The sequence below is a fragment of the Zootoca vivipara genome, chromosome 9, assembly GCF_963506605.1.
Source record: "Zootoca vivipara chromosome 9, rZooViv1.1, whole genome shotgun sequence".
Classification (NCBI taxonomy): Eukaryota; Metazoa; Chordata; class Lepidosauria; order Squamata; family Lacertidae; genus Zootoca; species Zootoca vivipara.
The window spans coordinates 26,580,942-26,595,206 of NC_083284.1; the positions used below are offsets into that span (position 1 = coordinate 26,580,942).

Below are 14,265 nucleotides of genomic sequence, written 5' to 3' on the forward strand. Positions count from 1 at the left end.
GAGACCTTGTGGACACTGAGCACATGTGATATATAGCCCCATCTCAGGGGATGCTTTAAATATGCCAGAACACTTCTTTGCTTGACTGAATGAAGAGTACCGGTCAAGGAGTGCAGGGCAATTCATTTGGTGTACTGAATATATATATCGTCCTTGTACTATTGGTCTGCAATTCTGTGTCAAGTGGCCCATGCATAATTCCTATTAAGACCAAGTGTTGCTCTTTTTCTTTCATCTTTGATGCACAAAACTTGGAATATTTGGGGCAAAAGTCTTGGCAACTTCCTTCTAATTTGATAGAAATAGGCTTTTGTATTTCTTTGGAATGGTTTTGAATCAAACTCTGAATTTTCTTAGTTTTAATAGCTGGTAAAATTACAACAATTAAACACTAGGGGAAAAAATCCTGTAAAAGTAAATGTCTTAACTGTCAGCATGACTGAATTAAGTAGTTTACCTGCTAACAGTTATTATGTCAAGTAAATAGCTGGTGCATAAAAAGGATGGTTTATAGGCTCTAGTTTAGTTGTCATCGAAATGGTTCTATTTTATTGTATTTGAATCTTTATTGTAATGAATTACCAAAATAGAAAATCATTTTGGGGAATTATTTTTAAAAGTTGAGCAAATATTTTTTGAGGGGGAGGGAATTGAGGAATTGACTTGCTCATAACGGCACAGAAGATGTCAAGCCTCGCATCTCAATCCTAAATATATATGGGTTATATCCAGGACACATAATGCCAGCAGGGTCAATAAAGCAGTTCAGCGCATAGTGAGGGGGAATTAACTCCCCTTCCAAATAGAGGACTGGTACTTTCACAATTTTATGAATGGGCATGCATCAGCCTTCCTTACCCTGGTGCCCTCCAAATGTTTCAGACAGCTACATCCATCAACTCCTGCCAAATTGGGTGTGCTGGCTAAGACTGGTGGGAGTTTTATCTCTTTTATAAAACACACACAGGGCACCAGGTTGGGGAAGGCTAGTCTACATGCATGCAGCTGTTAGAATAAGTTATATACGTATCTGTCTGTCTGTCTGTCTGTCTGTCTGTCTGTCTGTCTGTCTGTCTATCTATCTATCTATCTAAATTACTTCATGATAAATGAAAAAGACAGAAGTTGTGAATTGAATTCTATTACCAACAAATATTTTTATCAAACATCAACATTATTCCCATAATCCCGACGGGATAAGTTTACAAAGTAAATGTTTATTCACAAAATGAATATTTTGACTTTTTAATGCAGTCTTCAAAGAGAATGTTAATTATATCAATCTGTTTCTTTCTGCTCTACCTTTCAAGGTCATGCAACTGTTGTATTGTTGTAGTGAGAATGGGCAAATAATAAAGGGTTGTTAAGTCTCCGAGATGGGCTAATCCTGAATGATACCAAAGGTAAATATTCAAAACAACATGGGAATAAATTCTTGTGTGGTTATTGTTACAAAAGTTGTATATTCCAATGCATACTAAAGCAGTACTTTATTCCAACTGGGATGTTTCTGATGCCGTGAGTAGCCTTGAAATCGCACCGCATGGTGAAAATTGATCTTCCTGCTCCAAAAGCTATGAACCACAATAATGTTCAAGCTTGCGGAGAACAGATAAGGGGGAAGGGGGAGGAGATGCAAGTGATTTTACCGCTGAAACAAAAATGGCAGGAAATTAAAATACTAAGGAGGACAGATGACAGAATACATGGGAAGTGGAATACACAGAAAACACTGGGATAATTAATACATGAAAATGGATATGATCATCACCTCTGATGTGTCCCTATAGCTGCAGCAATTGATTGTATCACATCTGTGTTAGTGTCATCCTTAACCATTTTTTCCTTAACATACTGTTCTTGTAGCCTCACAGATAAAGTCTTAGAAAAAATGACAACTTTACATATTGTAGTAAAAGTTTATAGTACATTTAGACATCCTTCCTCCTGAAATAGCTGGATTCAGTGCTCCAGTTGGTTAGTTTTAGGCTTCGTCAGGACTTAATGGTCTTCTAGAGATCCAAAGCCAAACTTCCTACTTGTCAGGACCCTCCTCCTGAGTAGGATCTGGGACGTCAGCCCCCAAGTCCTGCTGCCTGATGGCACCCTTGATTGAATTGTTGCCAGAATATTTTCATGTACTGTTAAGACAAGGGGGAAGGAAACAGTGCTTCCCCCCCCCAGAGGATACTCATGGGTACTTAGTACTGGCACCTCTTTCTTGTTATTACAAAGTGTGGCACTTACTGTAACAAGTTGTAACATGGTGAGTACCGGAATCTATTTTTCTAGGGGTGGTGGGAAGCACTGGAAGGAAAGTGCCAAAATTGAAACTGAAATAGTTTCCAGGGTTTGTGAGGAAAGGGAAACAGAAATGTTGCTCAGTAAGCACCCCTGGGCAAAATGGTGTGTGTGTGTGTGTGTGTGTGGCCAAGTGGCCTTTGTTAGATAAGATTGCTGAAATGTAACTTTGCTAAAGTTTGGAGAGAACTGATGGGACCTAAGCCAATATGATGGACATCGCAAAATGTCTGTTCCAGTCATTGGTGTCAATATTCGGGGGCCGTGTGGCCAATTTTAAATTGCAGAACATTGTCCTGTCTGGTTTGTTTGCACCTGTTATTGCCTTGGCTTTGTCTTCTGGAAGTGGGACACTACATGTAGGTCAGCAACCAGGGTTTAACCAGCAAGTTTTAAACCAATCGAGCTTTGAGGATCAGCTATAAGGTTGTAGATTTAATGTTACAATTAGGCAAACATGTTATCCCCCCCCCCCAAATACATTTATTTATAAATAGTGTACAGATTTTGTTAAGGTTCTTACTTGCTGTTAAGTCTCCTCTTTTTAAATATGTGTGAGATGCAAAATTCCATCTGGTGCAGGATTTGGGTGACAGTAAATGTTTCATGTGTCATAATAATGATATAATTGCTTGTTGTTAGGAAAATAATACCTATCATAATAATCTGATTAAACCTTGCAATTTGCTGCTGTTCTGCATTTTGATAAGGCCTTAATGCAAACAGCCTGAAGCTTCTTTTTTAAAAAAAACACACACACATCCAAGGCATTCAGTTCCATAGATACACATGTAGGAGATCAGTGCCAGGAACTGGAACAATATTGCTGCATTTGTCTGTGAATATTATGCAGTCATCAGATATACATAAAACTCTGGTACTTATCTGGTATTTCAAAAAGTGATGGTTATACAAATATTAATGATTTTCTTGTCATTATACTGCATAATAAGGTTTTAAAAATTCTGGTTCAGCAGAAAAATTGCTCAGCCATCTCAAAGCCACTGTTGAGAAACATAATTTTGAATTTGCACAAGATGTAACATTAAAACAACCAAATGGGGTTAGATAAGCATTTCAGCCAGTTGATCAACTGTTTATACACATGCAGTAGCAAAATACCATATGGTAAACAGACATTTTGTATTTACCATTTTTAGAGCCAGAACTGCTACTTGAACAGACTTACGAATCAGAGTTGGCCTAAATGGTCTAAACTGCCAAAGGCTTAACTAAACTGGGGGCAACAGAGAGAACAGACCTGGGAAATTCAGTGAAATACAACATTTCAACTAGATAATGGAGAAGGAATTTGAAACCAGGAGTGATTTTCACACAGGCAGCATTTTTATTTACACTCCATTTGGGAGATGTCATGCAGAGTTTAACTGGTTGTAATAGCAGTTTTGGAAGTCTAGATAATTCACTTGGTCCCCCTTTATATTTTGTACTGCTGAGCTTTCAAAATTTTCTTAAGACACAACTATAAATCAAGACATTACTTGAGGCTTTGAAAACCTGTATTCTAAATCATCCAACCCAGTAATTTTCCAGTGCATGCCGCAGAGCGAATGCAAAAGGCATGCCTGTTCATTGAACAGAACCACAGCTTTAAAAAACTCCACTGGGTGCCATCCCAAGCTCAGCCACCGTCTTAGCCTAAAGATAATTGCCCAGTGACCTGTTGCATTTGCGTGCGCTTTGTAAAGAAATCTATTGGATCAATACTTTCGTAACTGCGGAACATGCTATCCTCCAGTGACAGATAGTGGAATTTAGCTTTGACAATGTCTCGTGATATATTATCTCTTTTCATGCCAAGTGTAATTCAGTCAGTTAAATTATCTATATAAATGCTGTCCTTCAGGAATAATGCATGCTATCATCTGTGCAAGCAACTCTAGATTTTTGCTTTTTTATTTATTTTTTACTCTTGATGCACTATTATTTATTGAATACATTACCTATTGTTATTCTCTGGACAACTATAGCATTATTCAATATCTCTCTAAGTGAAATGTTAATGATACAATGACCATACTACTGTCCTCCAAGCTGAATTGCCTTCTAGACTGCTGGGGAGATATACTACCATATACACCCCTCTCCAAATGAATGGTAAATGCTGCTGACACTGCAATTCAATCTTAAATTATAAACCTGCAGCCAAATACTCAGCTATTTTGTCCTAATCAGGATATTAAATCTAATTTCCTTGGCTGCTTTGGCTGTCTAACCCACTCAGCTGAATTTATTTCCTATTTCCCTCGCAGAGTGTGTACAGTTAGAAAATACAATAATGGCAGGAGGTTATGTTGATGAGTCGGTGAGGGCTCTCAGGGAAAAGACACCCTGGTTTTAGGAGAGAGATGTGCGGTGCAGGGATCTGTTGCTAAGAATTCATTTTGCCAATTACCCAGCATTAATGATTCCAACAAACCTCAATTAATAGCTCAAATCTACCTGCAAATTGAGATTAGGTTTTTATAAATCATGCCCTCTTGGTTGTCCTGTTGCTTATCCATGATATTGCAGTAAGCTGCCCTTTGGAATTCCCTTCCCTGATGTACAAAAAGCACCAACCTTAATTGTATTTTGGCATTTGTTAAAGTCTTAGGGCAGTATCCAACTCTCTAGCCACTAGCTAGTGCAAGCACTCTTGGCTGCACAAAGAACTTCCCTCCCCTTCTTCTCTCATTGCATGCCCCCATGTGCCTCCTAAATCTGCTCTACAGGGTTAGAAGTTATTTACACCCCACCTATCTGGCTGGGTTTCCCCAGCCACTCAGGGCTGCTTTCAGCACATGTAAAAATATAATAAAATATCAAAGCGTCTTGAAAGCAGCTGTAGTCAACATGGTAACCCCCATGTTTTTTTGTGTAGACCACAACAGCCATAAGCTCTGTCCTTTACCTGGCTATGCCTCATGGGAGTCCAGCAGCATTCATAAGATGCCACATCATTCCCTGTTTTAAATGATGGCATCAAAAATAATGTCATAAAAAGTTCCTTGTTCACACAAAGTCTGTTATTTGGAACAGTGCAATGTTAATGACTAGACCTTTCAAACTGAAGACCATAAAAAGACCTCTAAAGTAACTGGGGGAGATGGGCTAGGGATAATTTCATGGAGCATGGCTGGGAAATATGGCATTTCACGCAGAACATGAATGTTCCAATCAACAGGACAGAACAGTTAAGAAAATAGGAATTGCAGGGATCATTGTCTACTAGATTCCAAGTTAAAATGCTTTGACTTCTTCAAGGCCTCCAGTAGTATTATATTGACAATGTATTCCTATGATTTAGTCTGATCAGCTGTGTCAATGATCGGTGAAGCTCGGCCAAGGTGCACTTGGTTAGCAGTTATAGCTTAGAGAGTTGGCTGGGTCAGACTGAATGATCTTAGGATACCATTGTTCGGTATAAGATATGTTCATATCATTGCATTCACTGTGATATGGAAAGGTTGTGGAGGCTCTGAAATGAGTCTCTGACCATTTGACCCATTTCTCTCTTTTGCCAGATAGCCCTCTCGGTCTCTTTGTAGTTGATTTCTATCTCTAGCATAGAAATGCTAAATAGACCGGTTTTCTCTTCCTGCCTTCCTTGATTGCTCTCAGGATTTAGATAGCTGTAAATTCCTTCTCTCTTCCTGGTCTCCTGTTTTCCTGTTTAGAGGAATGCTTTGAGGTGTAGATAAGGGATGGCCAGAACTTCTTTGATGCTTGACTGTCCACACAGAAGATGGGTGGAAACTTTGTGGGTTGTCCTGGGATGTGTTGTAGAAATTTCATTGGCTTGTTTGAATTATATGACACAAGTTCTTTTCTGTAATAAAAAACCCTGGGAGGATGGAGAGAAGAACTCCACTCCACTTCTATTCTCTCTTTTTCTCTCTCTTAGGGCTTTGCTGGCAAGGCTCCTGTGTGTGTGTGTGTGTGTGTGTGTGTGTGTGTGTGTGTGTGTGTGCTTCCTTCTTTGCACTCTGTACATGTGGTGACAGTACAGCCTCCTCTTGGGTAAATTTACTCAAGATGTATTATGGCGTGCTGCTGTGCACACTGCTCTGAAAAGTTTCTCTCAATGCCAGCAATTTCCCTTGGAGATTCAAGTGGGCCACAGCCTCTCTTCACCTTTGTGAAAGCTTACTCAAGGAGAAGCATGGCGAGACTGCAGAGATGGTCTGAAAGCACAGGATGTAAGCTTCAGCACCTTGGCCGGTGCCTAGATGAGAAACTCTTCTTGTAAGCTCCTTGGAGGAAATGCAGGGTATTAGCAAAAAGAAAAGGAAACTTGCCATTTTAAGAGCAAGCTGTTTGAATTTTTTTTGTGATGGCATGCTTGAAATTGTGAATCAATCAAGGGCTTCAGCGTGCTATTACATAAAATAAGCCAGAAATCTAGTTTCAGAATTCAGAACTTCAGAAACTTTAGCAAGCTGTAGTTCTGGGGAAATTATAAGAAGCTTAAGCAGGAAGTGAAGGTACATTGGAAAGGATTAGAGTGAAGCAAAGGCTTGGTCAAGGAATGAACATTTTCTAACCATAGTGTAGAGACAGTGATAAGCAAGTTTGGAGACAGAAATGTCTTCTAAATAATAAAAGCAGAGTTCGGAAAGAGCAGTTCTCTTTACACTGAGGTATAGGTACTATTATACTTAACATTTATTTAATAAAAGTGCTCCAAATATCTGAATCTACTCTAAATCTCTTTGAAGTCAAACTATGTTTTATTCCTGAATCCAGACACCATCATTTTAATATATAGGTGTCTAAAACTAGATTCCACAACACATACTTAAATGATGACCTACTTTTTATAAGCTGAAATTTTGTTTATCCCAATAGAATTTCTTGCACTTTAAAATAAAATTATTCTGGACAACTGGAAATTGGGCTATTTTGTGGGACATAAGACCAACTCCCTGAGTGCACCAGGAACAGTCCATAAAAAGAACAGGACAGAAATACATCTACCTATGTAACTGTGTGAAGAACAAAAACAGCTAGCACAAGAAGTTTAAAAAGTCCGGGCCTAGAAAAAATACTCATCAAGGACTCAGTTTATTCATAACCTTTAAATCAAGTTACAGATATATGCATGGGCAACTCTTGTTGGAGGTCTTAAATTAGTGGGACATTTAATGGGGCTAGTATTGGTGATATCTGATGTCATGCCAATGGACACAATGGAATAACCCTTTCTGTCCACCCCATTGCACCTACACACCCTCCCAGTCTATTCAAGAGGTTTCCCAAGACTTCCCAAGATTCTGGGGGTGCACAGGGAGAGAAGGTGTAAGTCCCATTTGTGCAAGTGGGATTTGGATTTCAGCACATTATTTTAAGGTATCACAAATATCAGGTTCTACCTGTGCTGAGATGAATGGAACCTTGAAAATCCAAAGATCTGGTGCTTGGTAAAAGTGACTGACTGACTCAGCTAGACTGATAAATGATGGTATGTTGAGAAGGCATGTAAATGGAGTGAAGAAATAGCAAGCTCATTGACAAGCCTCAAGATCAGATGATAAATTGGTAAATTGGCAAACAAGAATTATAATATCACTACTGCTCAGTGCCCTATATTTTTGATAAATAGGGCATTTCATTATAAGTCAGCTATCATACATGATACATTCTAATTACAAAGGAATGAGCGACTGTGATAACATATAAACATGGAGGTGTGGTTACCATATACTTTCAGAGTAAGTTGACTGTACTTTCAGAGAACAAAGCAACGAAGCAGTCAAAATTAAGAAACATAGGATATTTATGTCATACAGAAGAACATACAGCTTGCAAAAATAGTGAAAATTGAAAGGAGAAGAGGCAAGCTTGTGACCAACATGAGGTAATTTATCTCCTACAGAGAACCAATTGCAGAAAAAGGCCTTTAGATCACTGGGTCAGGGAGTAAAGCTTAGGGTAGCTGCCTGCCTATGGATCACCAAAAAATAGAAAATGCATCACAACAGTTTTCCCCTGGACCTGTGTGCTTCCGCAGTGTGGTCCAGGTGATAACTATTGATGGGCAACTTCAAGATCCCTGATCTCCCTTCCTGTGGCTCTTTTATCTTTAAACCCAACTTGAACTGTGCAGCTTTTCAAATAGAGGGCTGTCTGTTGTTGTTTAGTCGTTTAGTCGTGTCCGACTCTTCGTGACCCCATGGACCATAGCACGCCAGGCACTCCTGTCTTGCACTGCCTCCCGCAGTTTGGTCAAACTCATGTTCGTAGCTTCGAGAACACTGTCCAACCATCTTGTCCTCTGTCGTCCCCTTCTCCTAGTGCCCTCAATCTTTCCCAACATCAGGGTCTTTTCCAAGGATTCTTCTCTTCTCATGAGGTGGCCAAAGTATTGGAGCCTCAGCTTCACGATCTGTCCTTCCAGGGAGCACTCAGGGCTGATTTCCTTAAGAATGGATAGGTTTGATCTTCTAGCAGTCCATGGGACTCTCAAGAGTCTCCTCCAGCACCATAATTCAAAAGCATCAATTCTTCGACGATCAGCCTTCTTTATGGTCCAGCTCTCACTTCCATACATCACTACTGGGAAAACCATAGCTTTAACTATACGGACCTTTGTCGGCAAAGTGATGTCTCTGCTTTTTAAGATGCTGTCTAGGTTTGTCATTGCTTTTCTCCCAAGAAGCAGGCGTCTTTTAATTTCGTGACTGCTGTCACCATCTGCAGTGATCAAGGAGCCCAAGAAAGTAAAATCTCTCACTGCCTCCATTTCTTCCCCTTCTATTTGCCAGGAGGTGATGGGACCAGTGGCCATGATCTTGGTTTTTTTGATGTTGAGCTTCAGACCATATTTTGCGCTCTCCTCTTTCACCCTCATTAAAAGGTTCTTTAATTCCTCCTCGCTTTCTGCCATCAAGGTTGTGTCATCTGCATATCTGAGGTTGTTGATATTTCTTCCGGCAATCTTAATTCCGGCTTGGGATTCATCTAGTCCAGCCTTTCGCATGATGAATTCTGCATATAAGTTAAATAAGCAGGGAGACAATATACAACCTTGTCGTACTCCTTTCCCAATTTTGAACCAATCAGTTGTTCCATATCCAGTTCTAACTGTAGCTTCTTGTCCCACATAGAGATTTCTCAGGAGACAGATGAGGTGATCAGGCACTCCCATTTCTTTAAGAACTTGCCATAGTTTGCTGTGGTCGACACAGTCAAAGGCTTTTGCATAGTCAATGAAGCAGAAGTAGACGTTTTTCTGGAACTCTCTAGCTTTCTCCATAATCCAGCGCATGTTTGCTATTTGGTCTCTGGTTCCTCTGCCCTTTCGAAATCCAGCTTGCACTTCTGGGAGTTCTCGGTCCACATACTGCCTAAGCCTGCCTTGTAGAATTTTAAGCATAACCTTGCTAGCGTGTGAAATGAGCGCAATTGTGCGGTAGTTAGAGCATTCTTTGGCACTGCCCTTCTTTGGAATTGGGATGTAGACTGATCTTTTCCAATCCTCTGGCCATTGCTGAGTTTTCCAAACTTGCTGGCATATTGGGTGTAGCACCTTAACAGCATCATCTTTTAAAATTTTAAATAGTTCAGCTGGAATATCATCACTTCCACTGGCCTTGTTATTAGCAATGCTTTCTAAGGCCCATTTGACTTCACTCTCCAAGATGTCTGGCTCAAGGTCAGCAACCACACTACCTGGGGTGTATGAGACCTCCATATCTTTCTGGTATAATTCCTCTGTGTATTCTTGCCACCTCTTCTTGATGTCTTCTGCTTCTGTTAGGTCCTTACCACTTTTGTCCTTGATTATGGTAATCTTTGTACGAAATGTTCCTTTCATATCACCAATTTTCTTGAACAGATCTCTGGTTTTCCCCATTCTATTGTTTTCCTCTATTTCTTTGCATTGCTCATTTAAGAAGACCCTCTTGTCTCTCCTTGCTGTTTTTTGGAAATCTGCATTCAGTTTCCTGTATCTTTCCCTATCTCCCTTGCATTTTGCTTGCCTCCTCTCCTCCGCTATTTGTAAGGCCTCGTTGGACAGCCATTTTGCTTTCTTGCATTTCCTTTTCCTTGGGATGGTTTTCGTTGCTGCCTCCTGTATGATGTTACGAGCCTCCATCCATAGTTCTTCAGGCACTCTGTCCACCAAATCTAAATCCTTAAACCTGTTCCTCACTTCCACTGTGTATTCATAAGGGATTTGATTCAGATTGTATCTTACTGGCCCAGTGGTTTTTCCTACTTTCTTCAGTTTAAGCTGGAATTTTGCTATAAGAAGCTGATGATCTGAGTTACAGTCAGCTCCAGGTCTTGTTTTTGCTGACTGTATAGAGCTTCTCCATCTTTGGCTGCAGAGAATATAATCAATCTGATTTCGATGCTGCCCATTTGGTGATATCCATGTGTAGAGTCGTCTCTTGTGTTGTTGGAAGAGAGTGTTTGTGATGACCAGCTTGTTCTCTTGACAGAACTCTATTAGCCTTTGCCCTGCTTCATTTTGAACTCCAAGGCCAAACTTGCCAGTTGTTCCTTTTATCTCTTGATTCCCTACTTTAGCATTCCAATCCCCTGTAATGAGAAGAACATCCTTCTTTGGTGTCATTTCTAGAAGTTGTTGTAGGTCTTCATAGAATTGGTCAATTTCACTTTCTTCAGCACCAGTAGTTGGTGCATAAACTTGGATTACTGTGATGTTAAAAGGTCTGCCTTGGATTCGTATCGAGATCATTCTGTCATTTTTGAGATTGCATCCCATTACAGCTTTTGCCACTCTTTTGTTGACTATGAGGGCCACTCCATTTCTGCTACAGGATTCTTGCCCACAGTAGTAGATATGATAGTCACCCGAACTGAATTCGCCCATTCCCTTCCATTTTAGTTCACTGATGCCCAGGATGTCGATATTTATTCTTGTCATCTCATTTTTGACCACATCCAGCTTACCTCCACTCATGGTTCTTACATTCCAGGTTCCTATGCAATATTTTTCTTTACAGCATCGGACTTTCCTTTCGCTTCCAGGCATATCCGCAACTGAGCGTCCTTTCGGCTTTGGCCCAGCCGCTTCATCAGCTCTGAATCTACTTGTACTTGTCCTCCGCTCTTCCTCAGTAGCATGTTGGACGCCTTCCGACCTGAGGGGCTCATCTTCCAGCGTCATAACTTTTATATGCCTGTTGTCTTTGTCCATGGAGTTTTCTTGGCAGGGATACTGGAGTGGCTTGCCAGTTCCTTCTCCAGGTGGATCACGTTTAGTCAAAACTCTCCACTATGACCTGTCCATCTTGGGTGGCCCTGCATGGCATAGCTCATAGCTTCTCTGAGTTATTCAAGCCCCTTCGCCACGACAAGGCATTGATCCATGAAGGGGAGAGGGCTGTCTACAACCACCCTAATAAAGCCCTCAAATTGTATACTGTAAGAGCTGTTGGAAGGTTGGTGGTGGTAATGTATTGCAATGTTCATTACTTAAAGAATTAATTAAAGGTTCATCTGCTTTAAGCCTCTTGTTCTGGATAATGCTGTGCCTTACCAGTTTGAAAGGGGCTCATCCAGAACACCCACCAAGGCAAACAAAAGTGTACAAGGGTTAGAAAATAAAAACTGAATAAAAAAGAAGTCATGGAGATCATATATTTTCAAAGTGCTGCATTACAAAGTTTGGAAAAATCCTGAAAAGGAGTGGCATTTTGCACATGGCAACATGTTGCCAAGGGCAGCTTTATTTTTAGTGAGATTTTGAAGGAATTTGTAAACAAACAAACAAGCTTGCAGCTATTCATATTAAGCTTGCTTGGTAAATCGTTGGTTGGACAATCAAGCAACCTTTTTACTCAAGTTAATTATCTCTTAATTGGCACTTATCTCAAGGCTGTTCTGAAGGGAGCCTTTATTAATTTATTGTGCTCCTTGTCAGAGAAGCTGTGTGAATAATATATTAATGTGAGGGTAGCTGCTGAGGGGGAAATCAGGGGGAATTATTGGCTCGGTGGTGCCTATAGCTCTTGCTGTTTTCTACCTATCATTGCTCAACCTACCTCTGAGCATAAGTAAAAGAGAGGATGAGAGGAATCAAAGCAGCCCTAAGTTGGCCAGGTTCATTTGCATGTGATTGGTCACCTTGCATCAGGTGACCTTCCCCTTCCCCTTGCGGAAATTCCTTTCAGAGTCTCCTTCAGGTAAGGGGTGGTGGTAGAGGAACAAATTCATCCCTGCTCATGGCAGGAACGCTATTCTCCTATATAATTTGATAACCTGAAACTAGACTGCAATATATTAGATTTGTTTATGTCAGTGTTTCCCAACCTTTTCCCAACTGCGGCCCCCTTTCGACCTTGTTTCCTTCCTGTGCCCCCCATGGGTGTAGCCGGGGGGGCAGCTGTCGCCCATAAGTAAAAATCAATACAAATCAATACATATTTGAGTTTCTGCCCCCCCCCTAACAAAAGCCTGCTCCGTAACAGAAATCCTGGTTATGCTCATGTACCCTCCCCCATCCTACCTGTAGGAAGGTAGCTATTTAAATATTTTGTTTGTAAATGTTTTTCTTTTGTTACTATATTTTTTTAATAAGTTATACAAAATACAACTGCATAAAATGATAGGAACAGAATGAAATATTGCTGAAGCAGGAAAACATAGAATCATGGAGCTGGAAAAAGACCCCAAGGGTCATCTTTCTAGTGCAACCCCCTGCAATGTAGAAAACTCATCTAAAGCATCCACGACAGATGGCCACCCAACCTCCTTAGAAGCCTCCCAGGAAGGAGAGTCCAGAACCTCCCGAGGGAGATCCACCTTCCACGTATTATTAAAAGTAAACAACACTTATTTGACAGGGAAATCTATAGATGCAGTCCAAAGGTTTCACAGGGAGTTCTGTATATATAGGAGAATTTTAAAAAGCAGGTGGTCCTCACTGACCTGGTGCAAAAAGATCTTGTCACCCAGAGGAGCCCTGGCTGCCTAGATAAAACACTATAGCCCCATACACCCTTACCTGGAAGTAAGGCCCACTGAACTCAGTGCAGCCTTCTTCTCAGTAGACACTTTGTTATTTACTAGATGCAAGTCAGCAGCACCAGGTGACCACCCCAGCATCTAGCATCCAGGTATCCATTGCCATCCCCTCCCCCACTGCACTTACCTGAACTGGGGGTTCTGGATCATGGGCTCTACTAGTCAAAATGGGAGCCTCAGTGATTGCCCTCTCCCGCCGGAAATGCGCTAGGCCCTGGTGGGCCAGCCCCTTACCTGCTTGTAATTGGCCAAGTGGTTAGCCAGCCAATCAGGATTTTTATTTTATTTTAAAAATTGATCTCCCCCCTTCACTTCTCACTTCCCTCTGTGAGCCCTTAGCCTCATATTGTGACCCTCCATTTACACAATTTTCACCTGTGCCCCCCTTGGAATATCCTGGGCTCCCCTGTTGGGAAGCACTGGTTTATGTTTTGCTTTGCTCCCCACAATGGAGGAATATACAGATTTATTCTGTTACTTTATGTGCAACATACTTCCATTATGTTGAGGTCTCTCCCCGTCTTTTAGTTCCTGTTAACCTTTCTGCTTGGGTGTATTTCCTACAATACAAAATTCTAAATACCTGGACTTTATTCACTCTAGGAAGAAAGAGTGGGCACTTCTGCAGGGCAGGAAAACACATACTCAGATTTGGATTTTTTTTATGGACATACTATCACTGGAAATGGAGACACAATGTAGCAGAATATATTGTAATGGTTAATGCTGTGTTAATGGGAGGAGTTTAAGTGAAATAAAGCTAAGGCTGCAATCCTATGCATACATACCGGGAAGTCAATCCTAGTGAATTCAATACTTCTAAGTAGATATACCCTAAGAGATGGAGGTAAAAATCGTGAATTCCTTGGTTTGAATGCCCTGCTGTGAACTCACTAGAGGATATTAGGGAAGCCAGACTTAGCTCAGTTCTTCCACCCAACCTTGTATCTGTAAAAAGGGGGG

The 14,265-nt window shown here is 40.8% G+C and overlaps 1 protein-coding gene across 1 annotated transcript in view; it reads right to left on the bottom strand.

Moving 5' to 3' along the window:
* NDST4 (N-deacetylase and N-sulfotransferase 4) overlaps nt 1-14,265 on the bottom strand; it is a 122,063-nt gene that overhangs the window by 36,018 nt on the left and 71,780 nt on the right. The window lies entirely within an intron of this gene.